The following is an 8,951-nucleotide window of genomic DNA, read 5'->3' as shown; positions in this document are numbered from 1 at the left end:
AACCAAACATCCAAGAGTTCCTATACTCCATCTTTTACAACAACAACAAAATAAACATTAAAGGACTACTTATTCAGATATATATAAAAATGAAACAAATTAATAATTACTTGAGAATAATTGTATATACTTCAGATATATATGAATATAAATCTAATATAATTACATGAAGCATACAAACACACCATGGTAAAGGAAAATTAATTAATGGCCCATTTATCCATAAATAATTAAAATACATATTTATTGATTATAATAATCAATTTCAAAGACAATAATTAGCAACAATTATACTTTACCCAATATCTTTCATACAAACCCTAGTCCAATTTCATCAAACATAAATTTACAAAAACAAAATTAATAAAAAAACCAAACCCTAGATCTAGATCCATATGCACATGAAACATCCATAAAACTAACTAATTGTTCACTAAAATCAAGAAACATGGATCAAATAAGGGTATGATATTGTTCCCCTCCCTAATTTACCCTAGTACATTTAAAACTTGGGTCTAATTTGCTTCATAAGTAGCTCAAGCACCATAGAAGAGAGAGAAAAACAAAACTCTAATTACTCACTAACCAACCATTAAAACTTCAAAAAAAAGTGTGGAACTTACCTTCTACAACCTCTCCACCAAAGGATTTGAGACCAAAACCTTCCCCCTTAGTAGAGCAATTTTTAGGAGGTGCCCAATGCCTCCCCACCTTTCTTTCACGGGTTGGAGTGAGTGACCCGAGGAGAAAGAAGGTGTTGTAGCTGTTTTATATGTGGGTCATTTGTAGGGGCGGCTGGTTATTGAGCCGTCCCTACAAATCAGAGCTATATATACGGGGGCATTTGTAGGCTCAATCACCAGCCGCCCCTACAAATAGCAACTCCAGGGGCGGTTGGTGATTGAGCCGCCCCTACAAATCAGACCCCATTTGTAGGGACGGCTCGTATTACCAGCTGCCCCTACTGTTCCATTTGTAGGGGCGACTAGTGTCTGGGCACCCGAGCACGTCACTGTAGGGGCGGCTTCATCACCAACCGCCCCTACAAAAAAAATTAAACCGTTGCTAAAAATCGTTTTTTACGTAGTGCATGCCGACCTGATTTGATGCAGCATGTCGGGGTTGACATTATCTTGAATATGTTCTCCACAAAAATGCGACAATGATGAAAGATTCTATATGCATGGGTGCAGAGACGATGCATGCATGGCCCGTTGTTGATGCATTCGTTCGACGAGTTCTATTTTGCAACCTGCTAGCTAGCTAGCTATAAATAGCACTGGATGCAAGCACCACTGCCAGGCACCAAACAAGGAGAGCTGCTATAAGCTTAGTCCTTCAGGTACATACCAACCGATGCATGCACACGCATGCAGCCACATGCTTAAAATCAGCAGCGACGATGATGAGGAAGAAGAAGATCCACGAAGAAGGAGAGATGAAAAGAGAGCGAGGCTTACATGGCGATCAGAATGGTAGCTCTGGTAGCCAAGGATGACTTGCCTGTGTGCCGGCCTCGATCTCCCTCAAGGATCATCGTGCTTGTCGATCGTTGTCGTCGTCACCTAGCAGAGACGATGATCGATCGATGAGCCTGGCCTTGGGGTGTGGTCGGTCTCACGGGCAGTCTCCTTGGCTAGCCCTGACTCACTCTTATCGCCCATGCTAGCCTTTGCATCTCTCTCGTGCATGCTGCTCTATAGATTACTGGCTACTTGGCTAGTGACCTAGACACCTAGTGTGATATGCTTCATATATCAGTTCAGTATGTCAACGACGATGCAAACATGCATGGATGCATGTATATAGTTCAGTATATACGTTCTATGTGCATCATCAATCTTGTTCTCAAGTAAGTGATGAACCTGCTAGCTAACTCAAGTCTCAACTGATTGGGATTTGTAGGTGTGGCCGTGCAGGCGCCGCCTAATATAACCACCATGCAACATGCATCCAACTGAGAATTATATTTGAGTGGCTATTTTCTTCTCCAATGCATGACGGTGAATCCAAGGTGAGCTAGTTCACGAGAGGAGGCCGGCGAGCCAGAAGAACTTTCTTGGATTCAAAGGATGAGTACGTCCCGGCAAATCCGTTTTGCTACTGATACGCGTGCATGCATGCAGTGCTGTCCAGATCGAGATCGCTGCACCTTAGTTTTCCAATTATCCCTATATTCTGCCTTTAGAGCTAGAAGAGGGTCTTGCCCTAGCCCCTAGCCCGTTTTACATTACATAAGGACAATATTACTATTATGTACAATTCAGGTTCCAGGTTCTTTAGAAACAGCCAGCTCCACTTGGTTTCAGTCCATATCACTGGACCATTTGGCACAGCTCCACCTCTGGGATTCAGTGTAGATATGTTGTTTGTACACTAAATTAGAGTGATTTAAATGTTTATATTTAATCTAGTATAAGCGAAATGAGTCATATAAATGTACTTGACATATGTCTCCAGCTCTAGACGATCCAGAATTTCTTAGCTACAAATACCTAACTCTAAGAAATCTACATAGTTTTTCGGAGTTAGAGCTCTATCAAACAGGTCCATATATATAGAACAAAGGCTCCGCCCCCTGCTCACTTGCGCATTTAATCGACATGGAAAGAGCTGCATTGATGCTTCGAATTGCAACGTTGGAGTGGGGCGCGTGGTGAGATGAAAACGGGCTCAGACCTGATCACGAAAAAAAAAATGGTGAAATCGTTGTGTACCTGGGCTTTCTGGGTCTGGTGAGAGAGACACATTAATTTCAGCGTGTTGTACCACCCCAACTACAGTGGCAAAGCAAAACAAAATTAAAGGAGGATGACTTGTGCCACAGGATACATACATGACGAAATTTTAGTTAAGATAACTATCTTTTTTCATTTTTTAGCCCAATTACAATATACATTCACCCCTGCTCAACCAGAAACGTGCTCCACCAATTGTTATACGCGTATCATTGCTGAATTCTTCAGTTATGCTTATTATATGAGGATCAAACTTGGATGGAGGGAGTATATGAGAACAAAAATGATATCACCGTGTGCGGTTTCATTGCATGATGGTTGATTGCCACACATTATTTCGCAATGGTTTTGAGCATTTCTATATTGCAAAAAATAAAAAGAAGAAACAAAAGAAATTAAAATGCTCGAAAAGATATATTAAAAAATAGTAAGTAACAATGCATATAATTTCAGATCAGAAAGGATAAGTATTGCATGGCACAGGAGCGCAAAGCATGATGATGGTTATGTTTTTTATCGTCTCATATACAGGAGATCATGAAATAAAAAGCTAGCTAGAATACATTCTTAGCTCTTAAGTGAGTGTGGCCCGTTCATGCTGTATATGAGAATATCAACATAAAGATGCGCCGCGTTCTCTTTTAATCGTCACGTTTCACTCAGGCAAAATGATGAAATGGCAGCTGAATACTATTGAATTCCAAGGACTCTCAGGCTTCAGTTTCAGTAAGATGCCTATACTTATGTGAAAAAGTACATACACATTAGGCTTGCAGCGGGTATCTTCACATCGTAGCTCACTAATTCGTGAGCTTTTGGTTCATTGCCAGGCAACACCGGTCCGTCTAACAGCATTCTATTAAGCATCCGGTATTTTTGGTGGTGCTGAAGCTGAGATCGCTAGGCCTGGCTGGCCAACGCCTGCCAACCGTGCGCCGGTGTGCGATCTAAACGACTTTTAGGAGCATGCTCAAACCGACGGCAGGCTGAGATGGCAGAGATGACCTAGAGAATGAGACCAATTACAAGCTTCTTCAATAGTACAAGATACTTCTCGTTCTCTGCACTGCACTGAATACCTTAATAATCTTCTCTTTCTATTTCAAATTATAAAACGTTTTGACTTTTGTAGATACGTAGCTTTTACTATACACTCAGAAATACTTAATGTCTAGACATATAGTAAATAGAGGTATCTAGAAAAATCAACATGTCTTAAAATCAACACGTTAAGGTTCAATTACGTCACTGCTGAGGGAGAAAAACATATGTATGTTTGAGCCCTCTCTCTAGTCGTGAGCAGCCACCCCCCGCTAGCCTAGCCACCGCCTCCTCCCCCTGCGCCTACTCCACCTCACCATCACTCCAACCCAATCTACTCTCATTACATCTGGTATCCAGAGACCACTAATTCATGGCGGACGAAAACAAGGGCATGTTGGCGGATCTGAAGGCTTGGCTTGGAGTCTTCCCCGCCGACCTCACCAAGCACATGGACAAGATGCAGAAGCACCTCGCCAACGTCGGTAACTGCCTACTCGCTATGGAGCACGGCGACTCCACCAGCAACAAGGAGGACACCAACGCCGCAGCTGTGGCCAAGGCAAAGCTGGAGTGTACGTGACACTACGGCCAAGGACCTTGAGGAGGATACCTGCAATGGAAGCCATGGATTATAACTGAAAAAATATAATTACTAGCACATAAGGGAGGTAAGTGGAACAGAAGAGAATCACTGCAAAACCACCCTCAGGCTGTTTCACGTTCATAGGCAGGAAACCATGGTTTTACTGTTTGGCACTGATTCTCTAGTTCTAGCCTAGAAACCAGAACGTTTTAGCTTGCCAAACGCACCCTAACATTAATGAATCACATGGAACTAATTTCATACGCATTCATCCAACAGTATCAATTATGGACTAGAAAATATAATATTAGTTAGATAAATAGCTGGTAAAAGAATTAAAAAGTTTTGAATCTTGTAATCCATGCACGTCTTGCCTCTTAAAAAATGTTAACGAGATGTACTAGCATTATTTCTTTTAAGTCATGGATGCATTATGAGAACACAATACTAAAGACATAGCTATCATTATTCCCAAGAATATATGCTCCATTCTCAAACGAATGTCATTTTACTAAAGAAATCTGTACAGACGACCTTTAAAGACAAAACTACAATTATTCTAGAAATTATATATTGAGTTTTTTTTTTTTTTTTGCATAATGACATGATACTAGCATATTGGTGATTGGTCATAATTATTTTTCAAAGAATCATATTTTAAAATAGTTGCTAGCATATATAATTAGAAAATGTTATGCTTAAATAGCTATTGTATCTTGATTTGAGGATGTGTCCATGTTCAAAACGAGAACCTAGGAGGAAAGAAAAAGAAGTATGTGGAGAGAGAGACATGTTTGGATCCCATGGTCTAAAATTTAGTTGGCAAAAGTTAAGGGCTATACTTTAACTAAATAAACTTTGGCCACTAAATTTTAGACAAAGAGACCTTTTGGATCATGAGGCTAAAGTTTAGGTTTAATGTAATAAAAAGACTCCTGTGCCCTAGGTTTCTGTGCCTAGATATATAGTTATAAGGGAAGAGATTAAAAAATAGCAGGGGAAAATTATCTTTTTTTGCTAGAAAAACTTTAGATCAACTTTTATTATGACACTTATGTGGTTTAATGAACTGATGAATGTTTAGGGTTGACTAAACTTTAGACAACACTTTAAACCACCTGCTTTGGAGCCTCAAGAGCTAAAGTTTTTAGACCATAGGATAACACGACCTTAGTTGAAAATCCACTAGCATGTTATTCGGTCCAACTGGCTAATTATAAGAGTTGAGGACAAATTAATAAACATTCAGATGCGCAATTAGCATCCATATAGATATAGAGCTGATATTCGAGCACAAAATCTCCCTTTTCAAGGTCAACACTTCCAGAGATGGGAGGTGACCGTCGTCCATCCGCTACCACTGCTTTATGCAAAAAATATTCCAAGTTTTTTCTCAAATGCATGAATGCCATATATGGATGCATGTTTATATATATTATCTTGGTCGGTCCCATGATATATATATATATATATATATATATGCTAATTACAGAAGTACAGACGCAGACGCTCAACACGCACGCACACACTCACCCCCTATGAACATACGTACACAAACCTTACCCATATGAGCACCTCCAAAAGACTGTGCTGGCACATCACGAGATTAACGAAGTCACCACAGACGCCTCAACGTCGTTAAATCCTGGAATAAATCTAGGAAAATGTCATCCCCCGTTTCAAGTCGAGGACTTGAACCCAGGTGGATAGATTCCACTATAAGGAACCTAACCAACCGAGATAGGCTCAATTCACCGGTCCCATGATATATGCTATTAGTATTTTTTTATACTATATCTTTGCAATCATGGGCCGAGACATTTGCCTGCAGCTGGTTACCAACAAGAACATACGCTACACATGGTTGAAATTGCATTGGCAATTGGCGAAGAGGATAGAATTTTCATGGGTACAAAATGACAGCGAGATATTATTCTTCACGAGCATAACACAGAAGGACCACAGAGAACACCATACTCCTTGCTTTTGATTGCTATAAATAAGAGTGAGAGAAGGAAGCAATGGAACCCACAACAGAGATGATGGAGAAGAGATAGAGAGATAGAGCAAGTCTTACATGGCAGTAAGGGTTGAGTTCTGGTAGCCAAGGATGACTTGCCTATATCCTCTCTGAAGGATCAGCAAATATTGAGGCTTCTAGTGGTCTCATTTGGGCAGTCTCCTTGGCTAGCCTGACTGGCTCTTATTTTTCATGCTAGGCTTGCATCTTATTTAGAGGTTATTTCCTATACTTCTATATAATACGAGTGAGGATATTTTTTCTTATAAAAATAGAATAGGTTGGATGCTTATTACTGCTGTTGATGATTAAATGCTACTAAATTGATGTTTGACATTTTTAGAATTTATAGGACTTGTCTTCTCCACCCCCCCCCCCCCCACCACCAACATGTCTTATGAGAATTTACATCGAGGCCTTCAAAGAAGCATCTAATTACTAATAGTAAGATTTCTCAAACTAGAAGCCGAATATATAAACTGATACGAGTTTCCATTGTTGTAGGTTTGCAGCAATGTGAAAAAACAAGATCCATCCTAGGAGGAACTTGGTGTCTTTTTTTATTAAGAGAAATGAACAGCCAAATTCAACATGAAAGAGAACTTGAACTTAGGTGTTTGGATGCATGACCATATTTCCCACGCAATTAGTTGAGCTAAACTCACTTCCTTACATATAGGCAATGTTGCCGGTGTTAGCAATACTTTAATTATACCCATTTTGGTTTTTCATCACATTGTATTCAGGACCAAGTTTGGTAGATGCTATAATCTAGCACAACAATTTTTCTAGCCGTCTATACTGATCCTTTCGATGGGCCAATGTGTGACGACCAAAATATTATCTCATTAGGGTGGCCTCTGTGGGGTTTCATACCAATTTAATATGGTGACATATCAACAAAAGTGAAGGTGGCAAAGAAATTAAGAGAGTGAGAGAGGGGGGATGAGTTTCATACCAATGTAGGTACCAAAAGGGCGCATACACTAGCAATCCTTACAGTTTGGTGTATTTGAAGCAGCAGAATGCCGTGGTGTTTCGGGAATCAAGACGATCGGTGCAGGCAATATTCACAGAGATCAAGGATACATGCTCCATCTGGATTGCTGTAGGGGGAAAAGTTCTAGCATTTCCTGGTAGCTCAGTAGTTAGCAAGTAGTCAGCTTTGTTTTTCGACCTACGCAGTGCCATTGTGTGCCCCTCGCACATGTAAATGACGTTATTAATGCTTCTCCCTTCTTATTAATATAAAGCCGCTGCGCCCCTCGCGCATGTAATTGACGTTATTAATGCTTCTCCCTTCTTATTAATATAAAGCCGGGCGACCGGATCTTTCAAAAAAAATCATCCTGCCTGGCACTGTTTCCAAGCAAATGAAACTGCATTCTTTGAGGGAAACAGGACACCCTACTGGATTTTTATTTAAAACAGTAAAAAGCTAGTTTCATACATCCCATGGTGTTTCGGCCACCCATGCAACATTTTATCATAACATCATGCCACAATTAAATATTATTGCTACCTATGAAACCATGAATGAAACTCTGGATTGGAGGCATTGTCTCATACATAGACAAAAAGGAGTTTAGAACTAAAGAGGATGTGGTTGTTTTTTTAAAACCATCCATGAAATCCATTGAGAATGGCCTTAGGAACACTAGTAACTTAGGCCGCCAAATGGTATGACCATAACAGGATCGTCCTATAAATCACAATACGACAACATATATAACTAACTGACTAGTGAAAATTTAGGACTCAAAGCACAGTAACTAGTCATTAGGAATGTGAACCATGTATGTAATTGAATATTTGTCAGGTCATCTCTACAACAAGTCAGCAACCAGGTGTTCCTTTTAGGCAGATCATACGAGGTTAGTTTTTACCCTCATAATGTGCACAAAGGTTTATTGGTTTACTTAACAAAATTGTCATTCCAAGGGGATGAGCCGCAAACAATTAATTAGCTACCATGGCTCCCAGCCAGAGACTCAAATAACTCTACATGTCAATGAGACAGGTGACTGTAACAGCACTATACTTGCAGGAAAAAAAACTCCAGATTTATTCTCTGGCCACGAAAGAGAGATTTTTTTATTTTAGAACTAAGAAATACCAGTATCATTCACTACCCATGGTGAAGAATGCAAGACCCCTTGTCTTAATCTTTGCAGCAGGGGAGCCAAAATTAAAGGCACTATCTTGGAATTCCAGTTGCGTATATGTGCATTCCTCACTCCGAACTCCTGACAGGGAGCTGCTCTGCAACTTCAAATAACTTTTCTTCGGATTTGCATCAGTTCACTGAGCCACTGAGGTTATATGTTGAATGGTACCAAGAGAAATATATGTATCTCACAAAAAAAAAGTTCTACCAATACCAAATGTTCAGATCTTAACGCGCGCATTGAACCCCACACTAGCAGTGAAATGCTCCTAGCTTAGCATGTATTACCAGCACCAGCAGGATGAAACAACGTAACAAAAGTAGCCCCAAGAAATAATCACAGTAGGTAATAGCTACTTATTGAGCAATAATCCTGCCAGCATATGGCATCCTATCTTT

General features: G+C 40.1%; 2 long non-coding RNA genes across 2 annotated transcripts; both read left to right on the top strand.

Moving 5' to 3' along the window:
* The first annotated feature begins 1,337 nt into the window (after positions 1–1,337).
* LOC136472893 (uncharacterized) lies at positions 1,338–2,442 on the top strand. The gene is made up of 2 exons (XR_010762447.1): positions 1,338–1,808; positions 1,906–2,442. It is a non-coding gene; the product is annotated as an uncharacterized lncRNA (long non-coding RNA).
* A 3,965-nt stretch (positions 2,443–6,407) lies between these two features.
* LOC136472892 (uncharacterized) lies at positions 6,408–7,168 on the top strand. Its single transcript, XR_010762446.1, has 2 exons — positions 6,408–6,603; positions 6,890–7,168. It is a non-coding gene; the product is annotated as an uncharacterized lncRNA (long non-coding RNA).
* The last annotated feature ends 1,783 nt before the right edge of the window (positions 7,169–8,951 follow it).

Source organism: Miscanthus floridulus, chromosome 8, assembly GCF_019320115.1.
Source record: "Miscanthus floridulus cultivar M001 chromosome 8, ASM1932011v1, whole genome shotgun sequence".
NCBI lineage: Eukaryota > Viridiplantae > Streptophyta > Magnoliopsida > Poales > Poaceae > Miscanthus > Miscanthus floridulus.
This window is presented reverse-complemented; position numbering and strand designations above follow the sequence as displayed.